This window comes from Vombatus ursinus, unplaced genomic scaffold, assembly GCF_900497805.2.
Source record: "Vombatus ursinus unplaced genomic scaffold, bare-nosed wombat genome assembly UNPS02014781.1, whole genome shotgun sequence".
NCBI classification, from domain to species: Eukaryota; Metazoa; Chordata; class Mammalia; order Diprotodontia; family Vombatidae; genus Vombatus; species Vombatus ursinus.
Window position 1 is genome coordinate 40,900,510 of NW_020954559.1, and position 15,754 is coordinate 40,916,263.

The 15,754-nt window shown below is 40.1% G+C and overlaps 1 long non-coding RNA gene across 1 annotated transcript in view; it reads right to left on the reverse strand.

Moving 5' to 3' along the window:
- The window catches only part of LOC114046298, a 90,576-nt gene extending 80,936 nt beyond the window's left edge, over positions 1–9,640 (reverse strand). Inside the window, exon 1 of the long non-coding RNA XR_003569487.1 lies at positions 9,470–9,640. This is a non-coding gene — a long non-coding RNA (uncharacterized LOC114046298). The remainder of the gene's footprint in view (positions 1–9,469) is intronic.
- Positions 9,641–15,754: the final 6,114 nt, after the last annotated feature.

Sequence of the window (15,754 nt, forward strand, 5' to 3'; positions counted from 1 at the left end):
AAATCTCAAGGATGCTTTCAATACCTTTTAAAGAAAAAAACTGCCGTAGTCTGTGTGGAGTAGGGCACTAAGAAAAGCCTTCCCAGTCCACATGGCAAGGTCCTAAGAAATACTGTTCCACAGGGATCACTTTCAGTCAATCTCAGTCTTCTAAGCTGCATTAGAAGAAATACAGTTTTAGCTCTTTCTTTGTTTCTCTTTCTTTTGCCTCCTTACTTTGAAGAGATCTTTTTTTTTTAATTTTTAAGAGTTAATTAGCTGGGTCTTGCTTGGGTTAAATGTCAGAATCATGCATAGGAAGAGTGTTAGATTTTTAGTCAAAGGAAATAGGTTTCAACACTGGTTATGTCACTTACCACCTATGTGATACTGGACAATTCACATGATCTCTCTCTCCACAGTTCTTCATCTACAAAGTGAGGCTTGGACTAGTTCTTAATCTGTGGTCCTGTGATCCTGTTATTTGGATTTGTAGGCTAAAGATCCTTTCAGGAATCTGTTTCCTTAGTCCTCAACTTAATCCAATTAAATCCAAGCACTTATTAAATACCTGCTGTGGGGAGGGGGGGCAGGATTACAAAGTTTGGAAAAGATGTGGTCTTTGTCCTCACGGGACACTGTCAAGAAAGTCAGCATGGTATAGGGGAAAGATCACTACATTTGGAATCTAGGTTTAAATTCTGGCTCTCCTGTTTATTACCTGTGTGACCAATGGTCACTTAACCTCTCTGGGCCTCAGTTTCCTCATCTGTAAAATGAGGGAAGTGAACTCAACAACCTCTAAGGTCTCTTCTAGCTCTAAATCTATTATCTTATGACAATCAGTTAAGTAGGGTAATATGACATTCACCTTATGCTACAAAATAATGCATGATAACTGCACAAGAGAGGTAGGAACAAAACCCTGTGTGAAGTCTAGCATACTTAAACCTGGGGAGATCAGGAAAAGCTTCCTAGAAGAGGTAACATTTGAGTTGGGCTTTGGAGGATGGATAAGAATTCAGCAGATGGAGGGGTGGCACAGGCATTTCAAGTAGTCTTGGTGAAGAAAGTATGGAGGAAAAGGAAGTTCAGGGTTTGTATGTACTATAGCAATTAGTATTCTGGTTGGATGACAGAAGACAAGGGAGTAGTAATGAGATAAGGCAATAAAAGTAGGTTGATGCCATATCAATTAATCAACAAGCATTTTTTAGTGCTTACTATGTGCCGGGCATCATGCTAAGCAAGGGTGATACAAAGTAGGGCAAAAACGTAAAAATAATCCCTGTCCTCAAGGAGCTTATATTTTATTGGGGAAAATAACACGTAAATAAATACAATGCATGTAACAATTTTGTTTATGTGTATAGATAGGTACATACTATATACATATATATGTATATGTGTGTATGTATATATGTGTGTATGTATATATATGTGTGTGTATGTGTGTATGTATATGTATGTGTATGTGTATGTGTGTATATGTGTGTATGTGTGTGTATATACATGTGTATATCTATATCTATATCTATATATGTCATTTATACCAGCAACAACTCCTCTGCAAGAGCCTGGAAGATCATAGAGGAAGGCAGAGAAGGCTAGGAGTAAAAGGCTGCCACGTACAAGCATGTACGGAATGGCCTATTCTTTCCCTACCTTCAAAGGGCTCAAATGAACAACTTCTCTGAAGTCTAAAGGTCTTTTCCCATCCATATGACCCCAAGGCATCTCTTTTGATACAGCCCTACCTTTCATGTTTTCTCTAGAGAAACTGCCAAGGCCAGCAGTGTGTGATTTCCTCTGTGGGCAATGGGAACTGTTGAAGGGTTTTGAGCAAAGAAATGACACAACTAGACACATGCCTAAGGAAGAGAAATCTGGGAGGCATGTAAAGGGAGACTTCAAGGTAGGAGAGGAGAGTTCAGGCAGATGGTAGTGACGGCTGCCATGGCGGTAATGACAGTGTGAAAAGAGTGGGAGAGGAAGGATGCAGGAAATATTGTGAAAGTGGACTTGAGAGGACTTGGTGACTGCTTGAGTATGAAAAATGGGACAAAGATAACACCCACCTTCCAGGAAGAGATTAGGTAAATAGAGATACACTAACATTGAAGCTGACAGGAGAGGCAGGTTGGTACAATAGAAAGTGCACTGGTCAGAGGATTTTGGTTCAAATCCTCCTTCTTCCACTTCCAAGTACTCCACTTCTACTTCTAATTACTACCTGTGGAATCTTGGGCAAATCACCTAATCTTCCTGGGCTTCAGTTTCCATATCTATAAAATGAGGTGGGGGTAGCTAGGTGGTGCAATGGATAGAATATCTGGCCCCTGGAGTTGGGAAGACCCGAGTTCAAATCTAGCCTCAGACACTTATTAGCTATGTGACCCTGGGCAAGTCACTTAACTCTGTTTGCCTCAGTTTCTTCACCTGTAAAATGAGCTGGAGAAGAAAATGGCAAACCACTCCAGTATCTTTGCCAAGAAAACCCCAAATGGGGTCACAAAGAGTCAGATACAACTGAACAACAACAACAAAATGAGGTGAAGGGAGATGTTGAAGTACATAGCCTCTCAAGTGCCTTCCAGCCCCAGATCTGTGGCCAGCAATTGGGGCAGCTAGGTGACACAATGGATAGAGTGCCAGGTCTAGGGTCAGGAAGATCCGAGTTTAAATTCAGCCTTGGGCATTTACTAGTTGTGTGGTCCTGCACAAGTGATTCAACCTCTGTTTGCTTCAGTTTCCTCATCTGTAATGTGGAGATAATAATGGTACCTACCTTCCAGGTTGTTGTGAGGATCAAATGAGATAATAATTGTAAAACATTTAGCACAGTGCCTGGCACAGAGTAAGTGCTATATACACATTAAGCTATTATTATTATTATCCTATGACTATTAGCTATGGCATCTCTAGTTTTAATCCCTGCTACGTAAACATTACTAAACCCTCAACAACTGCATGGTGATTCCTATTGATTGTAAGTTAATTGACCAATCAACAATCACTTATTAATTATCTACTATGCATCAGATGATGATAATAAGCTTGATTACAGGATTTAGATGTTGGAGTAGAGACACTCTAGGTTATTGGAGACATGGAGTCAGGAGAGTATATATATATACTTCACCCCCCACATACATACATATGTGTATATATATATATATATATATATATATATATATATATGTATACACACACACACATACACCCATACACACATGTATACACATACATACACACAGGCACATATGTTATATATACACACATATGTGTGTACGTAGGGGGGTTGTATCATCTTTATAGAGGTAGAAGATGACTCAATGAAAATGGATGAAATTGCTAAGGAAGAGAATAGAGAAGAAGAAGAGAAGAGGGCCAAGTAGAGACCCTAGGGACATTTTCACATTAAGAGATTGGGATAAAGATGAGCAGCCAGGGAAGCAGACCTGAGGAGGACATAGAAAGATAGGTGGAAAACCAGGAGAGCATGGTATCTCAGAAGACAAATAAAGAATGGGTAAGCAAAAGGAGGAGATAATCAGTTGGGTCAAGGATGATGAAGATTTTTTTAAAAGGCCATAGGATTTGGCAGTTGGTGAAGCAACTGGTTACCTTTGAGAAAGCACTTTGAGAAGAGTAATTGAAATGAAAGTGATTTTGCAAAAGGTTGAGAAGAGTAGCAAAGAAGAAGCCACCTTGGGTAAACACTTTTTCAGGAAGTGGGAAGGTGCTGAAGGGAAGAAGAAAAATGAGGTGGTATCTGGATGTGGCAGAAGAGTCAAAATGGTTTTTTTCCTTTTTGGCTTTAGGGTTGGAGAGATTTGTGTATATTGGAAACAGCAAAGGACAGACTAAAGATTCAAAGGATAGGGAATAAAGACTGAAGCAAAGTCCTGGAAGAGGTAGAAGATGGTTTGATCAAGAACACAGAAAGAGGAATTACTCTTAGCAGGGAGTATGGATAATTTGCTTTGAGACAGCAGGAAAGGAGGAGGAGAGATTAAGCGATAACAAGGAGAAATTTTTAAGAATGGAGAAGCAAAGTTTAAAAAACTCTCAGTGGATTACCTAAATCTCTTCCAGTTAAGTAACAGACTAAGTTGTCTGTTTTAAGTGTGGGCAGTAAGAGTACATTTGTGGGTCTGAGGATGTATTTAGAATATTTACTGTGGGGAATGAGATATGAAATTAATAAATTGTTGTTGTTGTAAGTGGAATAGAATTGCCAAGCAATAGTCAAGGCTTGGGCAGCTAGGTGGTGAAGTGGATGGAGTGCTGGGCCTGGAGTCAGGAAGATTCAAGTTCAAATTTGGCCTCAGACAGTGGCTAAGTCACTTAACCCTGTTTACCTCAGTTTTCTCATTTGTAAAGTGAGCTGGAGAAGGAGACGGCAAACCACTCTGATATCTTTGTCAGCAAAATCCCAAATACAGTCACGAGGAGTCACACGTGACTGAAAAATGAATGAATAGCAAATCAAGGCCCAGGTGAGTTTATATACCATACATTTATAGTGGATAAAGTCAACTTGATTTTGTACTTTTCCCAGTGATACTCAGCAGCCCAGAAAGAAGAGTGGGGAAATCAGATGGTAGGTCTCCAGTTGGAGGAATGAGCAGGTTGGGCAGGATGAAAGATACGTGGGTAGTACAGGTGAAGGTGAAATATTCTGGAGGTTGTGGTTAGTAGCACCATGGACTTAGATCTAAGAGTGAAATTAAAGTAAGGGAGATAGATTGGAAGAATAAGGAAGGGTCAAAGGCCATGATAAGGGCAAGTAGCAGAGTTAGTGGGAGGTGTGACAGGATAGGAAGTAGTGGTCAGATAGTAGAATTTTAGAGTTCAGGATCTTGGAGTTGGTTCCATTTTATGATATGGTGACATGTGAGATGTTGCCATGCTAATGCATGGATGAATTGGGCTTGAAGAAGAGGTGAATGGAATTGAAGATGTTAAATTTATGGTTAGAACATTAGAGGAGCCATCAATATGAATATTAAAGTACTCTGCATAACCTCATTATTAAAGGTCATACCATAAAAAAAATTAGAACAGGACCATATCGTGCATTTTACTCAGCTATGGCTAGGGAGTGACCTAACCAAATAAGAGCTAGAGGTGATTTCCAAAGATAAAACAGACAATTTCAATTATAAGAAAGTGAAGTTTTTGTGGACTGATTGATATTGTCCTAATTAATGTATTCCACAAACAAAAAATTAATTCAAGTAGGACAAGAAGGGAGATGGTCAACTGGGAAAAATCTTTACATCAAATCTCTGTGATGATATATAGGCAAAGAAATATCTGAGACTAAAAGCCATCTCCTAATAGAGGTATTCAAAGGATATTAATAAAGAATACTAACAACTATATCAAAGAATGCTCCAAATCACTAATAACATGACAAATGCATAACACCTCTAAGGTCTGGCCTCACATTTAGCAGATTTGCAATAATGATAAAAGAAGAACATTGTCAATGTTGGAAGGATTGTGGAAAGATGGGCACACTAATTATTGGCAAGCTGTGAATTGGTCCAACCATTTTGGAAAGCAATTTGAAATTGTGTGAAGAAAGTGATTAAAATGTCCATGCCTGTTTAACCATCCATTTCACTCCTAAACTTGTACTATAAGTAGGTCAATGATGACAAGTCTCATATTCTCCAAGTAGTCATAGAAACACTTTTTTGTAATAGTAAAGAACTAGAAACAAAATAGATGTCCATTGATTGAGGAATGGCTAGTTAAGTTGTGGTACATGAATGTAATGGAATAACTATGTTATGAGAAACAATTTATTTGACAAATACAGAGTATAGGAAGACATATTAAATGATACAAAGTGAAGTAAGCAGAACCAGGCAAACAGTATATATAACAAAAATACAAATGGAAAGAATAGTAGAACATTTGAAACAAGTTGTGGTATATGATTGTGATGGAATACTACCGTGCTATAAGAAATGATGAGCTCGATGATCTTAGAAAAACATGGATAGACTTGCACAAAATAATGAAAAGTGAAATGAGCAGAACCAAGAGAACATTGTTTTAATAGCAATATTGTTTTAAGAACAACTTTGAGTGAATAAGGCATTTTGATTATCATAAATGCCTAAATTAACTGCAAAGGATATATAAAGGAAGATGCTATCTGCCAGAGAAACTAAATGCTGTGAAATTATGATTAAATATGGCTCCAAAGAAGAGATATGAGAATGTACCTCACTCCCTTCTTGGTAGAGGTAGGGAATTATGGGTGTGGAACAGTACAGATAATGTCAGACTTGTTCCATGTGTTGGGTAGTTTTGCTGAAATGTTTTGTTTTTTGTTATAAGACATAGTTTTCTGGGAGGAAGAGAAGACACTGAGAACTAAAAGAAATGTAAAAACAGAAGATATCAATGATAATTTATTTAAAAAAAAACTGCAGTCTTTAAGGGGTAGAGAGGAGAGGAAAACCATAACCAGGGTGTTAATTGAGGAAACTGGAAATCCAGAAAGTCAGTGCATGATCACAATCAGGATAGGGACAAGGTTCCAATACATTGTATGATTTGATGTGGCATGCTCAGCCATCCTACTGTATTTGCTCCACAAGCATTCCAGTTCCTGTTGTCCTTTGTTATTACAAAAAGTGGTGTTGTGAATATTTTTGTATATATACGAATTTTTTTTTTCTTTTTTTGAACTCCTTGGGTTACAGACATTTTAGTCACTCCCCCCACCCCATTGTAATTCCACTCCCCTGCCCCCACAATGGTTGGACCAATTGTGCCCACCAGTGTTGTATCAGTGTATCTGCATTACTTTAGCCTCCCCAAACTTGATTATTTCCATCTTTTGTCATTTTTGCCAGATTTCTAGGTGTGAAGTGAATATAGTTTAAAATAAACCTCAGAAAGCCAGAGGGGAAGATGCAGACACAAAACTGTGGGGATGGCTAGCTATTGTGGGATTTCATAAAACCGAAACTTTAAAATCTTCTAGTATATTCTTCAGAGACAAGCTATAATAACACTTTCAAATCTTAGCTCTGTTTTATTTACACCAGGGATCCCAAGACCAAAGCTACAAATCTCAGAATATCTAGTTTCAGCTTATAACTTCACAGTAGTTGCAAGCACTCCCATAATTCTAGCAGCACATTTCAAAAACATTGCAAATCTAGTATTCATAGTTCCTTCTCATTTTACACACAAATATTGCATGAGTGCCTTAACAAACCGAAAGCTGTGTCAAATCTAGTCCATAATACAATGTGATTGCCATGTCTATGGAGGCTGAAAAAAACATACATGACCCATCATTTGGCTGGTACTATTTATGAAAATACATGGACATGTCTCTCGTATATCTCTTCCAAGAGTCACATGAATTTGGGATCTTTTGGCTTTAGTAATAATGTGCCTTGGAATATTATACTCAGTAGCTCTTTTTCTCAGAGATTTCATAAGGTGGAAGCCTTTTAAGATTCTTCAAATTAGTTTGGAAACTTTTATATGGCAAATTACAATCCATATCTCAATTATATCCAAATGCTTTTTTTTTCTGAAGGAGGTGGTCACTATTCCATGAAAGGAATAATAATAATAATAATAACAATAATAATAATAATACTTTAAAATTACTACTCTGAACTTGTATGGCAAAATAAACTGCTGGTTAGTAGCTTTGTGTGGGTGTGTTTGTGACAAATCTTTTCTAGGTTACCCTTTTTCTTGATTAGGTATATATGTATTCCAGTCTTACCGACCTCTCTTGTTGGATGGGTCAACACACCGACTGTGCCATTTCTTAGGTAGGAGACACAGGAGGGCTTCTAGCACCTCTCTCCCTAGCAAGTTTGCTTTTGATCCAGTCAGACAGGAAGACAGGAATGGAGTCATAATAAGGGGTTAAATAAACTTACTTCATTCTAATCTAGTCTTCTCAAAGGGAGTTTGCTGATAATGGGAGCATCAACTCCTACAGCATTCCCTAACAACCCTTCTCGAAGGGGCTGGCATGAAAGGGGGGTAATAACCCCTCCATCTTGATGGGGTCAATGGAGACAGGCACAACTTGTGCACTCCCTTAAATCTGATCAAGGTGCACAGCATTCCAGTTTGTGCATTCACCCCTAAGGGTGTCCCCACTCATTGACCAGTGACCACTTGCTTTATAGGGCAACAGACGAAGAAAACAAATTGCCAGCAATAGACTCACAATTTTACATTACTTCATCCTTTATATCTACTGCAACTGTGCAGCAGAAACTTTTCAACCATGATCGTGAGAACTCATATCTAACACCTGGAAATTAGAGATTGTTATGGCTATGGATCCTGGGAAAGAAGACTCAAGACAGAATAACAAAAATCAATCCTACACTCACTAAAATTCACCTTACTTATACCTCTCAATAGGGTTTTAAAATAAAAAAAACAACAACTAATTATCCATCTAAAATTTGAACAGTTTGTTCCTTCTATCATTTATTTTCAAAGTTCAATGGCAATTTCAATGCTATTACCCAAATTATACACATGATGTTTCTGTATTTCTCCCAAAATTTCCAGTTCTTGGCAGATGCAGTCACAATTTCACCACAGAAAATATAAAATTCAATGTGAATTTTTCTTGAATACATAAGAACCCTTAACTTTACTCTATCAATAATAATTTATCCAATTATGATAGAAATTTTAATTTCATCAATTATAAAATGTCATATTTGGGTCACGTCAACATTCAATTTCTATCCTATTATAGTTTGAAGTTTTATCTACCTATCCACACAGGGAAAAGAAAGTGGATGAAGAATGTCTACTGTGTAGACTATGACACACAGTTAGACAGACGACTCAGAACTATAGAACATATATATGTTTTGGATGGATGCTGTAAATAGTTAATGATTTGGGTCTAGGGTGGGGAACTTGCAGCCTTGAGGCCACATGTAGCCTTCTAGGTCCTTGGGTGCAGCCTTTTGACTGAGTCCAAGTTTTACAGAACAAATCCTTTTATTAAGGGGATTTGTTCTGTGAAAGGTTTTTTGGGCAGTTTCTGAGGCCCCTTTCAATCCTCAAGCTATGACCTTAGGTCAGCTAACACTCTCTAACATGAACTTCCATAAATGTCTAGTACTGAATTTAAAGAACCCTTGACTCCATTTTCTAGATTCGCCTGTATGTTGAAAGTGGTTAGAAAAAGAGACAATATTCTAAACCAAACTAACACCAATGAACATAAGTTTGTATAGCCTGGGGCACATTTAAAAACACAGTCCAATTTAACAATGTAAATAAAAACTTTTAAAACATTTACATGCCTAAGGGACAGTGGTGGATCCTATAGATGACAAAGCAGTTCAGCTAATTTTCTTGAATCAAAACTAGGTTTTCTAGAAGTTTTATTTTGCTTATCTTGGTGCCCTTCCATTCCTCTCTACAATCCCCTATAAGCAGTGGTTGGGATAGAGATTACCTTTTTCTTCTCCTATTTCTCTGTTTCCTCTTCCTTCAATTGCCTTGCATTCAGCCTCCCCTCTCTCTCCTCTGCACATGGAAGGTAGATTATTTTCTCACCGTGGATGTAAAGTTTCTTCCTCTCCTGTAAAAGAAGTCAGGCTAGCCCATGGCCTTTACTTCCTTTCAATTCAATCTTCCAATCCATGATGGGCAATTCCTTTCTGGTCGTTGCTTATGAACCGAGAAATTTGTTTTGGCAACCCTCTTCTGATACAACACATGTTAACCACAAAGAGCAATGCTCAGGTTTGAATTATGAAGTGTAGTGACTCACCTGAGGATGTTTAATGAAAGAAACACAGATCAGGTGGAAATCAGTAGCTACAAGATTCCTTCCAACTGAAGCATCCTTGAAGTAGCAGCCTCATTCAGCACAGCTGGCCAAGCTCCAATTCCTATCTTCTAGAGTGGACTTTGGACCTCACTCATCAAATGTACAGGACAATAATCAAGATATCATCTATTGGCTCAGCACTGAGCCAACCCACTCTTCTTTGGAGCTAAAGTTTCTTTTCCCAATGTTTCAGAAAAGGCTGAACAGAAAAATTCTAGCAGCAATCTCCTGATTGCTATCATTTCTTTAAACAGCCTCATTCAAGATGCCTTATATGACCTTTGGCTGAAGTCTTATGTAAATAGTTGTATAAGATTCTTCATTGGTGGAGACTGAGTGATTATTCATGCCCCACACCTGTGCGATAGGCAGCATTGGTAAGAACTCGAGAGAAGAGAGATCCTGGTCCTCAGGCTTTAAGAAACAAGACAAAGTTACATTGAGGTCCTTGAGGGACAGAAAAACCCTGGGGCTTCCCTCACACAGACATGGACCATTGAGTAATCAATCTCCACTAAGGAGGGGAGTCTTATACAAAAGGCTCTGAGGGGAGGAGGCAGGGCTGGGAGAAACTTGAGACTATTCCTGTCTCTGGGAAGGGGCTAATTCTTGTGAAACAGAAATTTAAGCTGCAAACAAAAATTAAAGACAGGAATACATGACAATCACAGGACCATAGATTTAGAGCTGGAAGAGACTTTATTGTTGGTGTCGGGTCGTTTCAGTTGTGTCTGACTCTTCATGACCCCAGTTGGGATTTTCTTGACAAAGATACTGGAGTGATTTGCCATTTCTTTCTCCAGCTCATTTTATAGATGAGGAAACCGAGGCAAATGGGGTGAAGTGACTTGCTCAGGATCACACAGCTAGTGTCTGAGGCCAGACTTGAACTTAGGAAGATGAGTCTTCCTGACTCCAGCCCTGGTACTGGATCCACTGCATCTCCCAGAAGAGACTTTAGAAGCCATCAGATCCAATCCCTTTATTTTACAGATGAGGAAAGTGAGACACAGAGGTTAAATTATGTGACCTGTATCACATAGCTAGGAAGCATGTGTATGTGTAAAATCTGAACCCAGATCTTTCTGGCTATTAGACCAGTGTCCTACCACACTACCTCTCATATAGGTAGTCAATGGAACCAGCCAGTTATGCAAATCCTGTCCTCAAGAGACTCAGTTTCCTCATCTGTAAAATGAAAGGGCTGGAGTAAATGATCTTTCAGGTCCCCTCCAGCTTTAAATATGGGATTTCTATAATCTACTTAAGATATCCAAAGTAATTAGCCAGTACTGTATGACAGAGTTTAGACAAAGTGCTACATTGAATGTAGTCAAGGTTTCAAACTACAAGGTGGTTATGAAATTGAGAGGCCTTAAGTGAAAGTAGGTCTCAAGGTCAAATCAATAATCTTGATAAATTGTTGTAGTCCCTGAATGATTAGCCCCTGAAGTTGCGATGGATGTTAAATTTCCTTAGACTTTACCTTCCCTTTGAAGGGGTTGTTGCACAGGAAACAGGTGAGGCTAGAACAGTATGGACATCTCAAGTCAAGGTATGTCAGGGCAAAGGGCCTTCTAAGGAGCTACTGAGGTCCTTTGTTGGTTTTGATTTGTCCAGGACACAGGACCATATGGTTCAGTAAATTGCTTCCATGTTCTTTGGCACAAGGGGAGATCAGTCAAAGTGTGTGTATCTCATCCAGTTAGTATTCTTGAGGCTGAGGGTAATTGTTAAGTGTTATTTGGGTAATTGTTGTTGTTTGTCCTTCGTTCTCCAAGAGGACCATGACAACAGGGAGGTGATGCCATGACAGGCAAGTGAATTGGATTTAAGTGAAAGAGGTCTGTGCAAAGTCACCAGCCTCACTTTCTCTTCAGGAGCCATCTGGGTCCAGTGGTGAGATGTAGATCAGGATGACTGGAGATGGCCCTCATTTGGGTAATTAGGCTAAATTACAAGTCCCTCAAGAAAAGCGGATCCTGTCAGTGAAGACAGAGGGAACAGGGACAGCCAGGTATGTCTCATACCTTGACAACCCTTCCCCTCCCTTCCAACCCTTGCTAATCTAACTTATGACCCCACAAGGAGCTATACTTTTCTTACTCACCAACCTGGAGATGAATTCTGACGTAAGAGAATGGGGCTGATGGGGTGGAGGAAACCAAGAGGTGGAACTGAAGTGGCTGTGTCATTTTCCAATTGCTGGTGCCTCCCAGGGAGTCACTCAGCTCCAAACTGGGGCAGGAGGAGTGTTGTCTTATGACTGGTTAAAAAGCCAAGCCAAGCTGGGCAGTCCTCTAGTGCATTAAAGTGCTTGAGGAAGACTGACCCCCCCAATCTTGATAAATGGTGGCTTTTCTGAGAGTCTCTGGGAAGTGAAAAATGTACTCTTTCCTTCCCTTCCTCTAACTGCATTCATTGTCCTATCATTTTTGCAGAAGCTCCAATCTTCTTTCCGCCTCCCAACTCTCCTCCATTTACATTTAGATAGTTCAAAGCCTGTGGTTTCAAATCAGACACTTGGCAGATATGACTGTCAGGTTAGGGCCACTGTGTCAATTTCCTTTCTGAGCAACAATCTTAGATCTTTATAGAGGCAGTGTCCATCGTAGGGGAAATGAGAGCCTTGTTGTATTCTGCCCTTGTCAAACATAGCTGCGGTATTGTGTTCAGTTCTGGGTGCCACATTTTTGGAAGAACATTGAGAAACTGGAATGAACTCAGGAAAGAGTGACGAGGGTGATTAAAGGCTGGTGGAGGGATGGGATATGCTTAACACGAAGGAGAGAAGACTTGAGGAGAATGTATCTGCTAGCTAGCTGTTTGGGGGTATTTGAAGGGATGTCAGGTAGAAGAGAGGTAAGATATACTCTATCTAGATTCATAGGGAAAAGCTAAGGCTAGTGGGGGGAGAGGAAGAGAAAGGAAAGGAGCTACATGGACACAGATTTCATTGTGTGACATTGGGCAAGTCATCTAAGCCTCAATTTCCTTATCTGTAGACAAGCTGAGGATAAGAATAGCACTTACCTCATAGGGTTGTTGTGAAGATCAAATGAGGTAATTTCTGTAAAACATTTTACAAAGTTTAAAGTGCTATATAAATGTGAGTTGTGACCATGATCATTGTAACCATCATCTTAATATAGAAAGGAGATTCCTATCTATTAAAGCTAATAAGTGGTTACCCAGCCTTTGAAGACAGGGATGGGGAGCTCACTACCTCCCAAAGGAAGCCCTCTTTGTATTGGGCCAGCTCTAATAGCTAGGAGTTTTCTTATGCTGAAATAATGTTTACAATGATAATGACCACGGTGACTGTGACAGCTCACATTTATATAGCACATTTGTTGTTGTTGAGTTGTTTCAGTCATCTCTGACTCTTCATGACCCCATTTTGGGGTTTTCTTGGCAAAGATACTGGGATGGTTTGCCATTTCCTTCCCTAGCTCATTTTACAGATGAGGAAATTGAGGCAAACAGGGTTAAATGACTTGTTCAGGGTCACATAGCTAGGAACTGTCTGAGGCCAGATTTGAACTCAGGAAGATGCCAGTGCTCTATCTACTGTGCCATCTACTTGCCCCATATAGCTCATTAAAGTTTACAAAATATGTTGCATAAATTATCTTTTTTTTTTTTTTTAAGGCAATCAGGATTAAGTGACTTGCCCAGAGTCATATAGCTAGTAAGTGTCTGAGGCTGGATTTGAACTTAGGTCCTCCTGACTCCAGGGCCAATACTCTATCTACTGCACCACCTAGCTGCCCCACAAATTATCATATTTGATCCTTACAACAACCCTGAGAGATTAAATACTACTCTTATCCCTGTGTTACAGATAAGTAAACTGAGGCTTAGTGAAATTAAGTGACTTGTCTAGGATTTAAACTTAGGTCTTCCTGACTCTACGTGCTATCCATTGTTTCACCCACCTGCCTAAAAACATAGCCATTAGTGGAAAAAAAAATTATAAAAGATTCTATGAGTCATTCAGGTGAGTCCTGGACACTTAATCAAAGTGAAAAAAATCTTCATTCTCTAAGCCCACCATACTTAGCAGAGGGATTGGGATTGGATCTCAGCCAAGAATAGGCCAATCGCTCTTCATTGTGTGGCAGAAAGAATTACATACATAGTGGGATGCTATCTGAGAGTTAAAGTAAGAAACAGCAGATTTCCCCTTCTATTCCCTCCTCCCCTGCTCAGGGAGGGCCAGCCTTGAAATGGAAAAATGTTAACAATTGCATTGCCTTCTGGTCCCGAGAGTTTCTAACCAATTTAAGCCAAGTACTCAGGGAAGAATGTTTGTGTGTAAGGAGGAGCATGTGGGTAACAAGGAAACAGCGCGTGAGAGCAACACAGGGGAGGAGAGAGATGGACAGAGAGAAAGAACATGAAAAAGGGAGCATTTGGAGGTAAGAGAGTCTGACTCACTTGGAACGTGGACGGTGTGAATGAAATTGAGGCAAGCTGCTCGAGTTGCCTTTCTACCTCCCCATCTCCCCTAAGGAAATCTTGCTGTCTACTTCACACAATACAATAAAGTTGAAAGATAGAAGAAGAAGAGTTCCAGAAGTCAATCAATCACACTGCCTCGGAGAGTGGAAAGTTGGGTAGAAAAATATCATCCTGGCCTGGATCATCTCTAGAGCAATGGCTGGGAGAGCATGGGCCTGTGCATTCCCCATGCTTCCCTTACACAGGCAGGCTGCAACTTCTAAGCCCTGGTTAGGGAAAGCTGTGCATGCCAATGCATTAATCCTAAGGCCCAGCAGGGCTGGGGAACCTGCAGCCTCAGGCCACATGTGGCCCTCTAGGTCCTCAAGTGCTGCCCTTTGACTGAATTCAAACTTCAAAGAACAAATAGCCTCAATAAAAAGATTTGTTCTGTAAAACTTGGACTCAGCCAAAAGGCTGCACTCAAGGACCTAGAAGGCCACATGTGGTCTCAAGGCCCACATGTTTCTCACCCCTGGATTAGAGTTAAGAAGGAGAGAGAAGCATTTTCCCTCCAAGAAACAAGGCATTTAGGCTCCAGCTCCTCACGCATAGCTGTGAACAACACCTGGCTGGTACGCCGACTGCCACTGAAAACACTATTTGGAAACACACCAACAGACATTGGTTTTTAATCCAGTGATTACCATGCTTTAGGTTTCTTGAGCCTCTCTGTGCCCAGCAGAATCAAGTGGGCCAGAGGGCTCTAGGCTGGAATCCTTTCCTTATATGAGGTGGGGACGCTGGGCAAGAAGGCCAGAGACTGAGGGGGTGGTGGACTGAGGGACCTGCCTCCTGTCCTACACTCAAGGTGGTATTTCTACCTTGTCTGTTTGGAGTCTGAAGCTCTACATTGACTAGCCCAGAGCTCAGCAGAGGCTTAGCATCTGATTACCAAGTTATGAATCATAACAAGATTCTAGGAACAGGCAGCCCAACACATGGGAATTCCCAAGGAGTTACATAAGATAGGAATCTGGCCTGAGGAAAACTGGAGCAGAGTTACAATTTTAAATGAATCTCAAAGCCAGCTGAAGCACATGTATAGAGGAGACAGAAATGGGGCCTGAAGTCCTCTGACAGGGACATGGGAAAAGGAATATTTTTAAAGGTGTCTCTCTAAAACCACATTTCAGGAAAAGCAAGATCTCTGACTATTTAGGCAGCTGCAGGGGTGAGGGCTGGGGAGGAAGGATGGAGGAGCTTTATGGATCGTACAGCGGGTCCATAAAGGGCCTAGCAGCTGTGACCCTATACTATGGCTTGGTTGTCTTCATCCCTGAGGTAGAATGATCACAATGACTCACATTTCTATAGTAATTTCAGGTTTATAAAACATTTTACTTATAGCTTTGGACAAGTCACTTCCTCTGTGTCCTTGAGGATAATAATACTATACTTCAC